Source organism: Mauremys reevesii, linkage group 8 (assembly GCF_016161935.1).
Source record: "Mauremys reevesii isolate NIE-2019 linkage group 8, ASM1616193v1, whole genome shotgun sequence".
Lineage (NCBI taxonomy): Eukaryota > Metazoa > Chordata > Testudines > Geoemydidae > Mauremys > Mauremys reevesii.
Window position 1 is genome coordinate 23,639,672 of NC_052630.1, and position 17,203 is coordinate 23,656,874.

The 17,203-nt window shown below is 39.6% G+C and overlaps 1 protein-coding gene across 5 annotated transcripts in view; it reads right to left on the reverse strand.

Annotated features, from left to right (window-relative positions):
• The window catches only part of GABRB2 (gamma-aminobutyric acid type A receptor subunit beta2), a 292,697-nt gene that overhangs the window by 256,342 nt on the left and 19,152 nt on the right, over positions 1 to 17,203 (reverse strand). The window lies entirely within an intron of this gene.

Consider the following 17,203-nt stretch of genomic DNA (forward strand, 5'->3'; position numbering starts at 1 on the left):
TGCAGATCTACCTGTCTGCTACACTCACACAGTAAATCATATTAATAGGAAATAGGTAGGGTTGAGCAGCCTACCACCACAACCCTCAAAAGTCATCCCCAATAAACTAAGCCTTTTTATGAGATCTGTGTATTTATTTGGTTTTGGTTCCTCTGAAAAATATTAGACTCAAACTATTTTTGAAGAGCCAGAGTAGGGGGAAAAAAGGAGGTAATATGCTTGCTAAGAGGACTGAGACTCTTTTCCTATTATGGTAGTTGGAGTTATGGCATAGGGAGAATTCATACGTATGAATGCTACAAGGTTAACAGGCTAGAAGAGTTTTCAGGAGCTCTGAAATGTCTTATTTATGTATTCTAAAAATAATCACGCTTGAGTAAAAAAATTTTTTTAGCTATTTGTCACACTGCAATGCCCCTTTTTTTTGCTGTTCAAGATTGAGAAATAGGATTTTTTTTTTTTTAGTGCATGATGGATGCTATGTTAACCAATGTATCTGTTCTCTCACAGCTGGGATGCTTCACTTTCAAAGCACTTGAAAAATGGCCCTCAAAGCAGGTGTTGGACATTCATTTGTACAATGAATCCTGTATTGTTAGATATATGTATGATATGCATTTCTTTTTTTCTGCAACCACATGATAAAACCTGCAGTCTGGTAGTAAAAGGCATTGATTGTGCACTTTTGTCCTCACCCATAAGGATTTACATTGGAACCGCATCTGACATTTCAGATTCCTACGTTATTTTCAGCTCTCTGATATTACTATTATATTGAACTGCTATTAAAATATTTCTCTCTTTCCTGTTGAAATGTGAATCAGATAAAAAGAAAGATCTAAGGCCTGGGGTTGGCAATATTCAATGCTGGATTAGGGAAAGATTTATAGTCTAATACCATGTGACATCAGGGCTAGAAACACAGGAGTCAAGACATATACAGAAGTGAATACAGTTCTATACAGCAATGTAGATAGCATTTGTACTCAGCTTTGGCATTTGAATAGATAACAGCTCAAAACAGTGACATCCTTACACATAGAAAAGTTTTTGTTTGTTTATTTATTATAAATATAAAATTTAAAACAGTGATACAAAACTGTATATAAAAAAAGTATGGACAAGCAACTAAAAACACTTTACAAAAACAGAAGCTACTTAAGTTTATTTTAAAATCTAAGAACCTGATGACACTATACAGTAACCAGGGGCTCAAGATCCCTATGTTCACACTGACTTCAGTGGAAGTTGAAGGTGCACTGTACCCCATGGGATCAGGCCCTCAGGCAAGTTGGCCTTTCTATTGATGTAGAAACTGAATTGGGATGACCACCTCTTCCTCATATGCAGACATCAGAGCTCAATGTCCAGGTTCCATATCCAGAAGATAAGATCTGTATCAAGGGAGGCTAAGCATTATAAAGTGCCATCCCCCATCACATGGATAGGAAACCCAGCCAGTCAGGTGCATAGTTGTGGCTACTCTGGACAAGCCAGACAGTAGCCTGTTGAGCTAATCGGGGGCACCACCAAACAGCTGATCAGCAGCTGCCACCAAACAGTTGTTTGGTGACTCTAGGAAGGGTTGAGGGAGGTTGGAGGGCAGGGGCCTTGGGGAGAGGAAGTAGTGGGGACAGGAAGAGGTGGAGCGAGGCTGGGGCCTTGAGGAGGAGGTAGGGCAAGGGTGAGGCCTCGGGGGACGGGCAGAGTGGTGGCAGGGCCTTGGGGTGGAACACCCCGGGGGAAAACTAGAAGTCAGTCTATGCTGCACTAATGATGAGTGGCCAAATTCAGCTCCATGTTGACAAGCTGAGTGTGGTGACTGCACCCCCAGACCATAGATCACTATTCAGCGAGAGCAAACGTGAGGGTCACTACAGATGTAGGGTCTGCTCCCCAGGAGATTCCTGATAGTTTTTGTATCAAGGTGGAACAGGAAGAGAGATTATTTTCAGATGCTCGTTTTCAAGTGAGGCCAGTACATCAAGCTATGGTTGAGTTTTGCTCCTGACAACTTTTGCAGTGACAACTGGTTGGAATGGCAGCAACCATCCCTGTGCACAGATCAAGGTGGGTCAGATTGTTTAGATTGAAAGTAGTTGCAACTGTCTTGGTTTTACTAAGATATTAGTGGAAATAAGTGGTCAAAATGTCCGTATCTTGACTGAGATTCACTTCAACCCTATGGGAATAGTTTCCTGTGTCAGCAATACAGATGTCATCAGCATACACATACTTCTCAGCCCACATTCCAGGAAGGTCATATGTGTACATATTGAACAAAAAGCAGAACCAAAATTGACCCTTGTGGAAGCCCTTTGCAGAGATGTTTAAGATGACTGATTTTCTGCCTGACTTTCTGTTAATAATCATTTCTCAGATGAACCACACTTTCAGCCAACATAGAAGAATTTTCAACAGCAGCTGGTCAGTCAGCCCGATGTGCCACAGAATGTCATAGACTGACATCAGGTCAATAAGGGCTGCACCAACTTTCTTTCCTCACTCAAATGATTTTGTATGTCTTAAGTCAGAGTGCCTGATCTTGGGTGCATCGTCCCTTCCTTAATCCATCTTGAATGCAAGACAGCTGACGATCGACTACCTACTTGTGCAAGCACCTGGATTGGCAAGAGTCAGTCCTACTCCACTGATATGGTTAAGGTCTGGCGTCTCATGATTCTGCAAATTTTATACCGTAGTGGAGACCACCAGATTGCCAGACTTCTGGAAAGACCTGAGATATTAGACTTTAAAAACATGACAATTTTGTGTATAAACAAGGTATTGTAGGTAATTTTTAGAGGTTATGTCTCCCTCTGATCTCTTTACATTTGTACTCTTGGTAGCTAAAACACCTGGCTTCACAAGTAAAGAGATGCAAAAAATAGTCCCCATAAAATGTTAATTCTCTAAAGCAATTTTTTTCCCTGTAATATATATAGAATATACTGTGCTGTGATGTGAAATAAGAGTTTGGGGCCAGATCCTCAGCTGGTATAAATCAGTGTAGCTCAATTGAAGTTAATGGAGCTAGAGATATGCCAGCTTACACCAGTTGAGAATCTGTCCCTTTGTTTCTTTCTTCAGGGCTATGCCACTTGTGAGTAATAAGTCAAAGGCATGCTGACAAGACCGTTATTCCTCTCCTCACTATCATGTTTACATACACACACACACACACACTCCTGTACAAGTGCAGTTTCCCTCTTTCTTGGCCTTTTCACTAAGATGAAATATAATACTTCCTTCCCTGACAAACCAAGGGACGCACCCCACTCATGTACCTATTCACTACACAATACTGACTTGGACTCTAAATACATTCTATGGGTGGCATACCCGAGATCACTTAGTCACTGACGCTTTAAAAACTCCTGCACCCCAATCTGGGTCTATGCTGGTTATGTACTATGTATGTATCCTGTGACCCTTGTAATCTCTCATAACTCAAGCCTGACCCTAGATGTACAGTACCTTTGTTTTTAACTTGTGTAAATTTGATTTTAAATATTAGCTTTAATAATTTTTTAAAATCTGTTCTTATGAGTTTAATATCAGACACATTCCCTACCATCTGATATGTACTTTGTCTTGGGGACTGAATGTCCTGCAGCCGTTGCAGGTGAATGTTTGTGATGATCTGTTTTAATAAGTCTTTTCCACCTCTAACTTCTCTAAGATGAAACTTCACTGAATTTCAATTTGAGTCAGAACATGTCTTATTTTACATGAACATTAAAGTTGCAATGAGTTATACCACTTGGTTTTCTTTTATCATTTTATGTTTGAAAGTTGAACCAATCTGATGCATAAATTTGGTCTGGTAAATTGTTTAGAGAATAAGTAACATTAATACAGTGTTCACTGTACTTAATTGCAGGAGGAAAGCAGGGATAGGGGAGCAAAGCGTAGATGTTAATTAGCTTTTCTCTGTATGTAGAGTTTTGGTAATTGGAACTCAGATTTGTTCATTCTAGGATAAACTGCATATTATACTCATAGAGTTAAAGTACAGTATATATAAGAGCAAAACCCAGGTCATGACCCAGACTGTATTTTATAAGTGAAAAGAACTGATAGGAAACATTAAGGTACTGAATTCCTGTATGTCTTTTAACAAACATTACCTTTTAGCATTGCCCGGGATCAATAGATGTTAGGTGTACATTGCACTAAGGTTTTAATACAAAATTAAATTACTGATAATATAAAAATGGAAGTGAAGTGGTTGTGTGAGACAGCCCCAAATGCTATGATTGCAGAAAAGTGTCAATTGTAAGGAATTGGAGCAAAATACAAAATGTCTGGCACCTTGAATTATGACAAAAGGAAATCTAAAACTCTTCTTATCAAATCATGAAAGCATAAAAATGTTATTTCCTTCAAAGTGGTGGAGTAAATAAATTTAGTGTAACAGGGATGTAGACAGCAAAATTGAAGTTCCACAGTCATTCTGTGTTCTCAACTTGAGGAGTGAGCCCCACCTCAGAATAGTTTCCGCTACACTGGCATCAGATTTCGCCATCAGAGAACCATGGGAAGTTGCACTGACCCTGGGTATACTGTGCCTCCTGATCCCAAATGCGCTCTTGCAGCTGTGGTTAAAGAATCTTGGAAAGCTCTCTGGTCCAGAGAGGCAGGACGGGGAGACTATCTGTTGGGGGTGAGGAGGGATGTGGGAAGTGTGTCTGAGGGTGATACCGGGCAGGGAAGAGGGGTTTTGGTTGATCAAGTAAGGGCTGTTTAATGGGGGGTTGGGATGGCTGGGAGCCAGAGTAAGATGAGATAGGTGGAGTAACTGGGTAAGAGCGGATTAAACCATTTAAGAAAACATTTTAAAATAGGACCAAGGACCACAGGGACAGATGAGAGGCCATTTCAGAGGCTAATTTTCCAGGTTTAGCTTGTGCCACCAACTTATCTTTGACTTTTAAAGGCAAGGAGACCAGGGCTGTGAAGATAGAGGAATTGGGTAGGGGAGAGAGGAAGAAATATAAAAATCCACGAACTAATAGGATGTGTGCCAGGATCACCTCACTGTGTGTGTGTGTGACTGACTGTGACTGTGACTGACTTCATTGTCCCTCAACTGTTGTTTGTCTTGGGCCCCAGCCCTGCAATGTGACCTGTGTAGGCAGAGCCTCATGACTACATGGAGTCCCATTTAAAGTCAGGGCAGTTCAATAGGGATGCAGGGGTCTGGCTGCATGGATTGATTGTAGCATTGGGCCTTCATTAGCAAGGCAGGATCTTGCCTTCTTACATTATTTTAGAGCTCCCAGCACAATCTTAGGTACTATTATAAATAATAGAGCCAGTTGGAAAATTGGGATGAAAAACAATAGTGAAATGTTGTGAATTTTCCTTTCCCCCCACCCCCCCCAGCCAGCTCTCAGGTGCTGGCCACTTGTACATGTCAAATCTTAAGACTAAAACAGAAGTCAACCACCCGAAAGATTTTAGCGTCTGTGTTTTCACAACACTCATTTCAACTGGGAAAATACATAGAGTTCAATCTCCCAGAATCACAAATGGAATCCCCTTTATTCTGAGCATTATGAAGTCTCCTGCTGAAAGGAGAAATTAGGAACAGGAGCCAACAGAGAAGGTGGGAGTTAATCCAAGGAAAAGCAAAAATTTTAGCATAGATATAGACAAGAAGGGGAGAGAAAGGAGAGAGAAGAAAGAAAAGACTAGGGGTAAGGGTACCAGGGTATGGCCCACAGGAAGGGGAGAGTTTGATGGGGTGTACCAGCCTTGCATTGGGCCGCCAGGGGTGGACCAGTTATTGTAAACCCAGGAGGCCACGCCCCCTCTTCCCTGCTGCGCATGCTCCAAGTGGCGAACTCATTTAAAAGGAGGCAGCCCAGGCCAAGTAAGGGTGGCAATGCAGGAGGAAGGGAGTACACTGCTGGCTCCTGCAGAGGTACCTGCAACGCCCCTGGTGGTAAAGCCCAGGGACCTGGACTACCCGCCAGATGACCTACTGGCTGCGTAGACTGCCGAAGAAGCCAAGCCACCGCCCATTGAGGAAGCTGCCTAAACTATGTCCCAGCCCAGAGACATGTGAGGCTATAGATTGTTTGCCTTGCCCCACCCTGCCCTGGGGTTGCAGCCTGTTTGCTACTTTGCCCTGACCAGAGGGCTAATTCCACAGACTGTTTGTTTTGCTGCTCAGAATCCATGGATACCTCTTTAGGTGATCCTGTTCAGGGGCTGGGCCACACTTGACAGAAATCACCTCCTTAATGGGGAAGCCCATGACCGAGTGGCAGAGCAGGCCACCCCTATACTGGATTGATGGGGGTGCCCCAGCTTGACCAGCAAGGCCCTGCCCATCACAGTGGGTCATTCCCCTAACAGAGCATTTCAAAGGGTGCTCTAGAAAAATGTGGCTGGAAACTACTGTTTTACGTCTCCAGTCAAAGTAATTTCCCAAAAGTGAAATAATCTGTGTGTCTGAGAGGTCAGGCACAGGATCGGCATAAAATGTTTGCACTGTCCAGATACAGACAGCCTTCTAAAAATATGTATGGGGGAGCCTGAGCTCTAGGAAATCAAACATGGAATATGGCTTGACCCAGAGTCTGAAATGAAAAATGCTTCCTGATTCACTCAGTGTATATAGCACTTTCATATATAGATCTCAAAGTGCTTTACAAAGGTAAAAATGCTAGTGGCCAGTCTGTTGTTGGGGGTTGAGCCTCAACTGGTGTATTTTAAGAAATGCAAAATATTTGATTGAAAAGATAATGCTAGAATTCCATATACTTGATGGAACAAACAAGACTGATCTGGGAAGATGTTTGCTTAAGTAAAGCCGCCAGGTCAGAAGCAGAGGAGTCCATATTAAAAAGGAGTTTAGCCTAAGGAGAAATGTAATGGGTGAACTTTAGTGTCATTTGCTTGTCTTCCAATTGCTTTTTGAATCCTCATTTTGTAATAGGAACTATGAGAACAGTGGTTTGTAATTTACCATAAGCAAAATTATGGCTGGCCCTTTATGGATGCTCAAGAAGGGAGAGAGCTGAGGGAATCTACTCTCCTTGTATGCCGGAGCCAAGCAGAATACTGCTTCTAGCATTCCATGAGCAAAAGCAGATAGCTAGTGCTCCCTGCAATGCTCTAGATCAGTGGTTCCCAAAGTGGAGTCCCTGGACCCCTGGGAGTCAACCGTGGGTTATGCAGGGGTCTGTCCCTGGAGCCAGGCTGGAACAGCATTCAGGTGCTTTTGTCATATGGAGGATACTATTTTGTTCACTTAATGGCGTCCGCCACACAGCATGAATGTGCGTGCGAAGTCATGCTGCTGGGGACACTGCCAGGGGTGTTCTGGGTCTGGCCAGGTCTGGGACATCTAGTCAGATGCCAAAGGGGCCCTCGAGGGGTAGAGGGGGGAGAGTTTGAGAACCACTGTTGAAATTCTGACTTGGGATGTGGCCAGCTGGTTTGAGGACATACCAATGCCAGGGCCCTGTCTCTCACCGTGAGCCCAGTACCGGCTAGTGTCCAGAGACAGGAGAATACATGGCACATTTCTGCAGAAGGTGTGAACACGCTTTTCACAGCCCATTTCACCATATCTCTGATGCATTGTGCCTATGTGCTATGCAGGCACTGTGCTTCATAGAACCACCTCTTGTCCCTACATCTCTTCACTCCATCCCTGAGTGGATTGCCTCTAGCTGCAGATGTCAGAATTTAGGCCTTTATATATGGAAGGTCCTAGTCTGCATTGGATTATTAAGAGCAATTGATGTGATTCTACTGACAAGATGAGATTATGTTAAATTCTACAAAAGTTTATAGGTACTGAGGATGAGGCATTGTCAGAAATAGAGGCATCAAAAGTATAAAAAGAACTGATGAAACAACTAGATAAGCTGAACTGCAGTGTCACCAAAACTAGAACAGGAGTACTTGTGGCACCTTAGAGGCTAACAAATTTATTTCAGCATAAGCTTTTGTGGGCTACAGCTCACTTCTTTGGATGCATAGAATGGAACACACAGACAGAAAATATTTATACATACAGAGAACATGAAAAGGTGGAAGTACCCATACCAACTAAGAGGCCAATCAATTGAGATGAGCTATCAGCAGCAGGAGAAAAAAAAATCTTTAAAGTGATAATCGAGATGACCCATAGAAGGTTTGAGGAGAACTTAACATGGGGACATTTAACCAAGAGTTTTGAAAGAATTCAAGAATGAAGTAGTGAGCTGCTAACAAACATGTTTATCATCAAAATTCATAATTTATCAGCTACCAAACAGAAACACTTGAACTATGGCCAACTGTGTCCATCTTTTTAAAAAAGAGCTAAAGATGACCCAAGGAATTGGCAGACTGATGAGCCTTACTTTAGGACCAGGCAGCCCAGCTGAGAAACTCATTGAAAACAGAATTGTAAAATTTTATGATGAGAATGGGTTTTGTAAGGATAAATTGTGCCTCTATAATCTGTTAGAATTCTTTTAAAGGGTTGACAACATAGTGGAAAAATTGAGAACTGATAGTTTTAAGATGTTCAGTTTCTCAATGATTTGAATAAATATCCTTTACAAGGGGTTATAAAGGAAACTTGGTAATAATGATGTGAGACATCAAGCCCTGTCTTGCATTAAAAACAAGTACAGGTTAAGAGGTGAAAAGTAGGAATGACTGACCAGTCTTCAGCATGTGGAGAGATTAAAGGTAGCACTAGAGGTTTGTATGCAAATGTATTTGTTTAATAGCAGTCAGGGAATGGGGCAGAAGAGAGACGTCAGTTTTTGAGGAAAAGACATCATCATACAGTCAAACAACAGAAGATTGTGAGCAAGTGAAACCACCTAATAAAAATGAGTCACATTGATTGGGCTATGTGGGAGAGCTACATAACTGTTGCCTCCATTTATCTATTCTGTTCTTCAGTCTACCTGCAAATTTCCATTCCATAATCTCCATTTGCTGTCTCCATGAAAATTTACCCAAATTGGACCCAAAATTCCCACATGAGCAACACACTCGGTAGAACGTGTTAGAGGATTACTGGTAAAGTCTCAACATTCCATCTGCTTTGAGCATGCTGAAACCCACACAGCCTTGTGCATGCCAGTGCACTGAGGAGGCTCCCAGACCTCACTGAGCCTCCCTCAGCAGTGTCAACATCCCCTTTGGAGTGGTGAGGGGGAGAGCACACTCATTTGAGCCAGGAGGAGATGAGTTCTAGTTTCAGTTCTTCCACTGACTGGTGATAATGCTGTGCACTTCATATCCCTTGCCACTGAGCAAGGCCTCATGCTCCAACCTTAGGATGAAGATAAATAGTCCCATTTTGCACATGGGGTAAGGAAGTGCACAAGGTTATTTATGGGGGAGCTTGCAGCAGAACCCTAGACTCTGACATAGCAGATCTAAGTTTCATCCATTTCAGCACACTGCCTTTAAGAATGAGTGCACCTAAAAGTACTTGGCTGAACTAACAGCACCCACTTCAGAGCCAGGAATAGAACTCATGATTATTCAACTTTCTCCTTCTGTCAAATAAATAATTACACTTGGCCAATGGCTTATATATGTCATATATCCTTGTCATGGCTGGTTCACATAAAGGATAATAGCCTGCTACTGCTACCAGTTACATTTTTAGGTCAAGTGGCAGACATCTGTATTGTAGTTCCATCTCTGCTGATGACCCATGGAGGGTTGAAAGTTGGTCAATATGGTTTCACATAATGGAACTTCTGGGTTTAGTTTTTTTCAGTTTTTGTTTCAGTCTTAAAAAAACCCTCTAAAATTACATATTTTAAAAAACGAGTAAAACATTAAAGTTCCAAGATCAAAAAAGCAGAAGTTAGGGAATGCAAGAATTAAGGTTGAGCATGCAATATTCATTCAGCCCTACTGTGCATTTATATCATGATTGAGTCTTTTAATTATATGATGAAATACCATTTGTTCTACAGGACCCTTTCCTTATTCAGCGCACAGCACATGAGTCAGAGGGTTGTAAGAAAAAAAAACAACAGTGGGGTTTTTTTTTGGTTAAGGCACTGGACTGGAACCCAGGAAAGTTGGGTTCTATTTCTGATTCTGTAACAGGATTTCCTATAGGAATTTGAACAAGACAGTTCATATGTGCATGGAGACCTAATTAAGGTTTCACAAGCAAGATTAACTCTTATTTCCTGACTTTTGAAATTTTAATTTTGTAATCTTAACATTCTTTTACTGTAAGGGGTTTAAATGTAATAATAAATAATGTAGTATCATGACTTTTCTCTAATCTGCAGATGAAGAAATGGAGACAGGTATGTTAGGGCTTGCCCAAGGTTGCAGTGGGAGTCAGGATAAAAGCAAAGAGTTCATACCTCCCTGGCCTGTGCTCTTTGGGAACATCCCCCTCCTATACCAATGGGAGTAGATTGTAAAATTAGGTGTTTTATGTGGGTTTTACACTTTCCTCTTAAACCCCTGATTTAAGCCGCTGAAGTAGGTGAGCTACTTGTCCTATGTAACAAGTGGTTCTCGTTTCATTTCACTGTTTAGTAACACACAAGACAGTGAGAATTGCTTATAAAAATGTAAAAGGATTGTAAAATGTCATGGCACTTAGCCTGCTTTTGAATGAATGAAAAAAATGATGAAAATGACTGACTTGAGATGTGCCACAGTCAGTGTGTGGTATAACAAAAAAAAATATCAGGTGGAATAGGACTTTCACTTCAACAAGACATGTCACATGCTATGAAATGCATCCACCTTAACTGCAAAATAATGCAGTGCAGTAATTAGTATAATATTGCTGCATAGTTGAAGATTAATATATAGTCTATTTTGCATTTTCTAAGTTTTTTTGGTTTTGTGTTTTCAGCTGAAAGTTGTTTACTTCTCACAAAAAAAACCTAATCACCAATAACAAAGATGTGTTACTTAGCTTTCCTTTAATAGAGACCAGCAATTATTATACATTAACTATTCTAGAGTATTATTGTGCAAATAAAAAGCTCAATAAGCACATGAGTTATTATGAAATACATTCTTATTCATTTAATACACTTTCAGGAGAGCCACAGATGCATGTCCACCCCCATCCAATGCAGTGCTGCGAGAAAATAGGAAGAGATCTCCCAGTATGCAGCACTCCCTGCTTTCTTTACCATATGCCTTCTAAATATGCTTCTCTGTCAATATGTTATTTCTATCTAATGTAACAACCACAATAGAGCCTACTGTCTCTTGGCAAATAAGTTTGATGCATTTTATATCATAGTTACGAAATTGTAGCCTAGTTTATAAAAGACTTTAATGAAGTAAAGTAACCATTGAATCCTGGCAGCTGTTTCACATCTATCCCTACCAGTTTGAATTTCTGGAGTAACCTCATTGAATGTCTCTATCTGTTCCAAATAAAGGCCCAAATTCAGCAAGGCACTGGAGCATGTGCCAAAGGCTAAACCTCAATTTGATAAAATGAGAAATACTCTATACCAGTGGTTCTCCACCAAGGGTACACAGAGGTCTTCCAGGGGGTACATCAACTCATCTAGATATTTACTTTACAACAGGCTACTAGTGAAGTCAGTAAAAAGTCTGAAATTTCAGACAATGGTTTATATTGCTCTATGTACTACACACTGAAATGTAAGTATAATATTTGTATTCCAGTTGATTTATTTTATAATTATATGGTAACAATAAGAAAGTAAGCATTTGTTCAGTAATCATGTGCTGTGACACTTTTGTATTTTTATGTCTGATTTTGTAAGCAAGTAATCTTTAAGTGAGGTGAAACTTGGGTGTACACAAGACAAATCAGAATCCTGAAAGGGGGACAGTAGTTTGGAAAGGTTGAGAGCCACTGCTCCGTCTATACTGAGCAAAAGCAGATATTTATTGGTAAGCGGTACTATAAGCAAAAGTTAGCTAAATTTTACAGCGAGAATAGACTATTTTCGGGGATACCATATTCCTTTATGCAAAATTAAAGGAAATTAATTTCAGTGTGGGTGAATGGTGTAAGCTGGTTAATGGAAACTTAAGCAGGGCTCTAAAATGCTACAAGGAGCAAATAAATAAATAAAAATATTGCAGCATAGTGAGTGGTTTTTAAGAATTGAGGAGGGAAAAGGAAAAAAGGGAAAAGGAAGAAACAGCTAATACAGATAAATCATATTTTAATATTAGTGGAACTGATAAAGTTTATATCTTTAAAACTGCACACAAAAATGTGATGTATTAATTTTGTACTCTCAGTGATAGGGATCAGTTTAAAAATGTATCCTAAAAAACCTTTTGGAGACCATCAATAGGGCATCAAAGTAAGCAAGTATTAGTTACTGTAAAAAAAAAATTGGTAGAGAAAATAAAAAGGTTTCTTTGTATCTGTATTTAAGAAGAATATTAACAGTACATCTGTGGAGGATGTGTGAGAGTATTCTCCACTTTTTCCTGGTGAAGATAGATTATTGAAACAGTGGTAGATAAATTTAAAAGTAGTGATAAGTTAGCATCTACAGGTGGTGTGAGATTAGGAACTCAATAGTTGAACCGTCAGCAATTATTTTTTAGAAAGCCTTTGATACTGGAGTGGCACCAGATGATTGAGTACCAGTGACTAGAGTTTCCAAATTTAAAACGAGTTTCTAAAATTATCTGAAAATTAAAAGACAGTTCTAACATCCACGAGCCTCATACTTGTATATAAATAACCCCATAGAGTAATGGAAACACTGAGTTTCAGTTTACAGATAAGATAAGACCAGCCGTACTTGGTCAGACCAATGGTCCATCTAGTATCCTGTCTTCCAATATGGCCAATGCCAGGTCCTTCAGAAGAAATGAACAGAACAGGCAATCATTGAGTGATCCATCCCCCATCATCTACCTGTCAGTTTCTACAATCGGAGGAGTAATATGAATTTTCCTCCTCCTCCTGGATTAAAGACGACAGGTGTTTCAACCACCACACCTCCCAAGATTTGCTTGGATTTTGAGAAGATAGGTGACTCCTGCCCATAGGCCACTTGGGCACATAGGTCCCACTGGGTTCTACTGGACCCTCGATAGTCTTTCATATGGAGTTTATACAGCCAAGGATCTCCTAATTACTGGATGCTCTCAGAACCATCCCCACTATACCACGATCATTTGTTAACCAACTCAGCATTTAGATTCTTAGTTCAGCATGCATCAGCAATAAAGAAAAGATCAATAGATATGATTACTAAACACCAGATGGATGTATACATGATACAAATATAACACCTATACTCAATCCTGGAGTCTGAGGCAAAACACCTTGACAAATTGAGTGCTGGTTAAGGACTCCAGGATAGGACATTTCAGATAAATGTATACAAGTGGTGTGAATTGTTTATGAAATAGACTACAGAAATGGACACTCATATTTTACGCTTGTGTGCAATGTGATATAAATATTTTCACAAGATGTAGCTCTTAATCCACACTTCTGCAAATAGTTCTATGTATGTCAGAAGAATGAGGCAGACAAGTCAGTCTGTATTTATTAGCTATAGATCAATCAAAGCACTGGTAACCACTCACTATATCGTCAATAGAATCCATCACACAATGTAGAAAAGATAGGATCTAACTTAAGAAGCTTTTTGTATTTAGAAGGCTCAGCGTAAATCTTTTGCAAAGTAAATCAAAAGCTAAGACATCACATATTCTGTTAAAGGGACACTAAAGATTTTTGGCTGTGAAATATGACCTCCCGTGACAGTAGTCTCATCTGTAAGCTCTGACCCTTAAGAAGTCCATATTTGTATATTGATCCATGCTGCCCCTACACAAATAAACAAACAAACAGCTAGAGATATGACTTACTGTGAGATTCACAGGAAACTGTTCAGTAAATGGGAATTGTCTCTAGCACATTAGACATTTGTTTTATTTTAATTTAAATAATAATAAAAATACACCTATAACAAGGCACTAGACACCTTATCATATAATTAGTATTCCAACAAAACTCCAGCAGCATTTAATTGCTATGGATGATTTATGTACTATTGGTCTAGTAGTATTATTGGGCATATACCTCTTTCATCATAGTTTGAGCAACAGCATGAGAAGTTTCTTGTTTCATGTAAAGATGTACCCAAATAAGGGCCTCAGATTTAAATGATTATCTTACAATGAGTTCCATACACCCATATCCCTGTATTTTGTTCTCATGATTTAGTGAGGCTCCACATACACACAGGGGTCTGTACAGGAAACAATCATTGCACTCTAAAGGACTAGTTTCAAGGTAGAGTAGCACAATTTTTTAGGCCTACCAACTTTGAGCTCAATCCTGCTCCCTTTGAAGTCACTAGTAAAACTTGGAGTCGGACCCTCTTTAACAATACCTCTACCTCTCATATGTAACTGAAGAAAAACTCTTTTAAGCACAGCACTACAGACATTTTCCGAAGCAATGAAATATTCTTCTCTTCACCAAATCTGCCATCCTTCAACACAGTGAATAACATCATTGACTTTATATTTGGTACTACACAAAATGAATGTTATTTAGAAGCATTTACAAAATACTGTGAAGTGGGTGCAAATTCAAAATGGGGTCCTAATTTCTGCTTAGCCAAAACTTTGTGCCAATGGTACACATACATTTTAGAATACAAAATCTTCCACTTGCCTGTGCAAACGTTTTTGGACATGCAAACTTAGAGACCATCTTGAGCCCATTTTGAATATGAGGCGATTTATATCTGGAATGATTAACAGATGTCCTATTGAGCTTTGAGGCTACACTTTATATTAAGTACTTTCATTTCCTGATTCTGTAAATTTCTTTCTCTCTTTACCTTTTGTTCATAGTTTGTGGAAGTTCAAGGTTGTGGAATAGCAGCTCTATTGCAACCAAACAAATCAATATGTAAAAATTAAAGCCTTTTTTAAAATGCCTAAACAATATAAGAATTGATGTATAGATGCTGTGTTGGCATTAGAAATAGCTTGAGGAACACCAGGCAGAGTTCTAAACACTCCAAATTGTAGAAAATTAGAGTATGATTGCTTTAGAGAAGTCAGCCCTTGAAGGAAGTTTAAATATTGGATCAGTACATAAGAATGCACACATTAAAAATGAACACTAACAACAAATACACTGATGGAGATGGACAAAATAATTCAAGGCTAGCAATCTAATGAACTGCATCTTAAGCTGGCTTAAAAAGTTAAAGGGGCATGCTTTCGCTCATTCTCTGCTTAATGACCCCTAAAAATAATTGCAAGTTATATTGAGTTGTCCCTATCATTTCCATTAATGCATGCCTTCTGTCTATTATAATAGCATTTTACTCACAAAATACATTACACTGAAAATGTGAACATACCAAATTTAAATGTGGTATTTGGAGGATGTTTTAGATACTTAACTAGAGTATCATGTTCATTTTGATAAAATACTGAAAGGTAAAATCCTGAGGCAAACAAAAATGAGTTTCCTATATACACATAATCACTGGTTATTTCCCCCCCCACCCCCGCTCAGGTATATGCAGCATACATGGGAAGGCAAGGTAGCTTTGCAACACTCAAAAACATTTTGTTTTCCCTTTTAATGTGTTTAATCTAATTCTTATTAATGATTACAGGCTTGAGAAGACACTAGTGTTTCCCTTTTCTGTACTCTGCTTCGTTAGCACATTGGGATAGCTACTTAAAGTGGACACCCTTCTGGAACTACGAAGTAAACTGGGGTTTTACGGCCCCCATCCAATAAAGCTTTTAAGCATCTCTCTGTCTGTATCCACTTGTTGTCTCTTTTCTTATGTTTAGATTGTAACTTCCTTGGGCCAGAGACCATCTGTTTGTTCTGTTTTTGTAAGTGTTTAGCACAAAGGGGACGTGATCCATAGCCAGAGTTCCTAAGCCCTACTGCTTTGCAGATAAACAATAATTAAGCATGTACGTAATTAAGAATAATTAAGCACGAGTCCCACTGAATTCATTGGAACTACTTACAAGTTAACCATATGCCTAAGTGCTTTGCTAGATCAGGGCCCACGTTTATTTCATTTAGATACTTCATGCGCTCTGCCATTCCTCAGCCCCCACCCAAAAAAAAAAATTCGACCAGAAATTTTAAATAAATATGTGCTCAATGTTTACCAGTAATGTTAACTTGGCTCCTGATCCTACAGACATATACTTACTTTATTTTATGCACATGAATAGTGCAGTTGATGCTTGTGGGACTACACACATAGATGAAGCAAAGCACGTGCTTTGGTGTTTGCGGGATCGGGCCTTGAATGTAAATGGAAGTTTTTGTCTATATAAAAAGTTATACATCTAGGAACAATGAATGTAGGCCAGGTGATCCTATTTTAAGAAAAAAAGACTTAGGGGTCATAGCGGATAATAAACTGGACATGAGCTCCTGGCCAAAATGGCTAATGCGATTCTTGGATATATAAAGAAAAGAATTTTGAGTAGGGAGTTTCTATTATCCTGTATTTGGCACTGGTGCTACTACTGGAATATTTTGTCCAGTTCTGGTGCCCACTATTCAAGAAGGATGCTGATAAATTGGAGAGGGTTCAGAAAAAAGACATGAGAATGATGAAAGGATTGGAAGACATGCCTTATGGCAACAGACTCAAGGAGCTCAATCTATTTAGTTTAACAAAGAGAAGATTAAGGGGTGACTATATCATAGTCTATCAGTACCTACATGGGGGGGAGAGTGGTAATGGGCCCATCAAGGAGCTTGATCTATTTAGCCTGACAAAGAACCAGTGGTGACTTGATCACAGTCTGTAAGTAACCTCATTAGGAACAAAAATTTGATAATGGGCTCTTCAATCTAGCTGACAAAGGTATAACAAGATCCAATGGCTGGAAGTTGAAACCAGACACATTCAGACTGGAAATAAAGCATACATTTTTAAGAGTGAGGGGAATTAACCATTGGAACAGCTTACCGAGGATTGCAGTTAAGTCAACACTGGATAATTTTTTTTCCTCCCTAAAAGAGATGATCTATTTCAAACAATAATTATTCAGGGAAATCCTATGGCCTGTGTTGTACAGGAAGTCAGTCTAGATGATCACAGTAGTCCCTTCTGGCCTTAAAATATATGGATCTATCCTATCTCTTGTATCCTGTTAATTCTTTTAAAAAAAGTTAGATGTGAAATCAAAGTTTAAAAAAAATGGATATGTTGCCTCCCACTTCCTA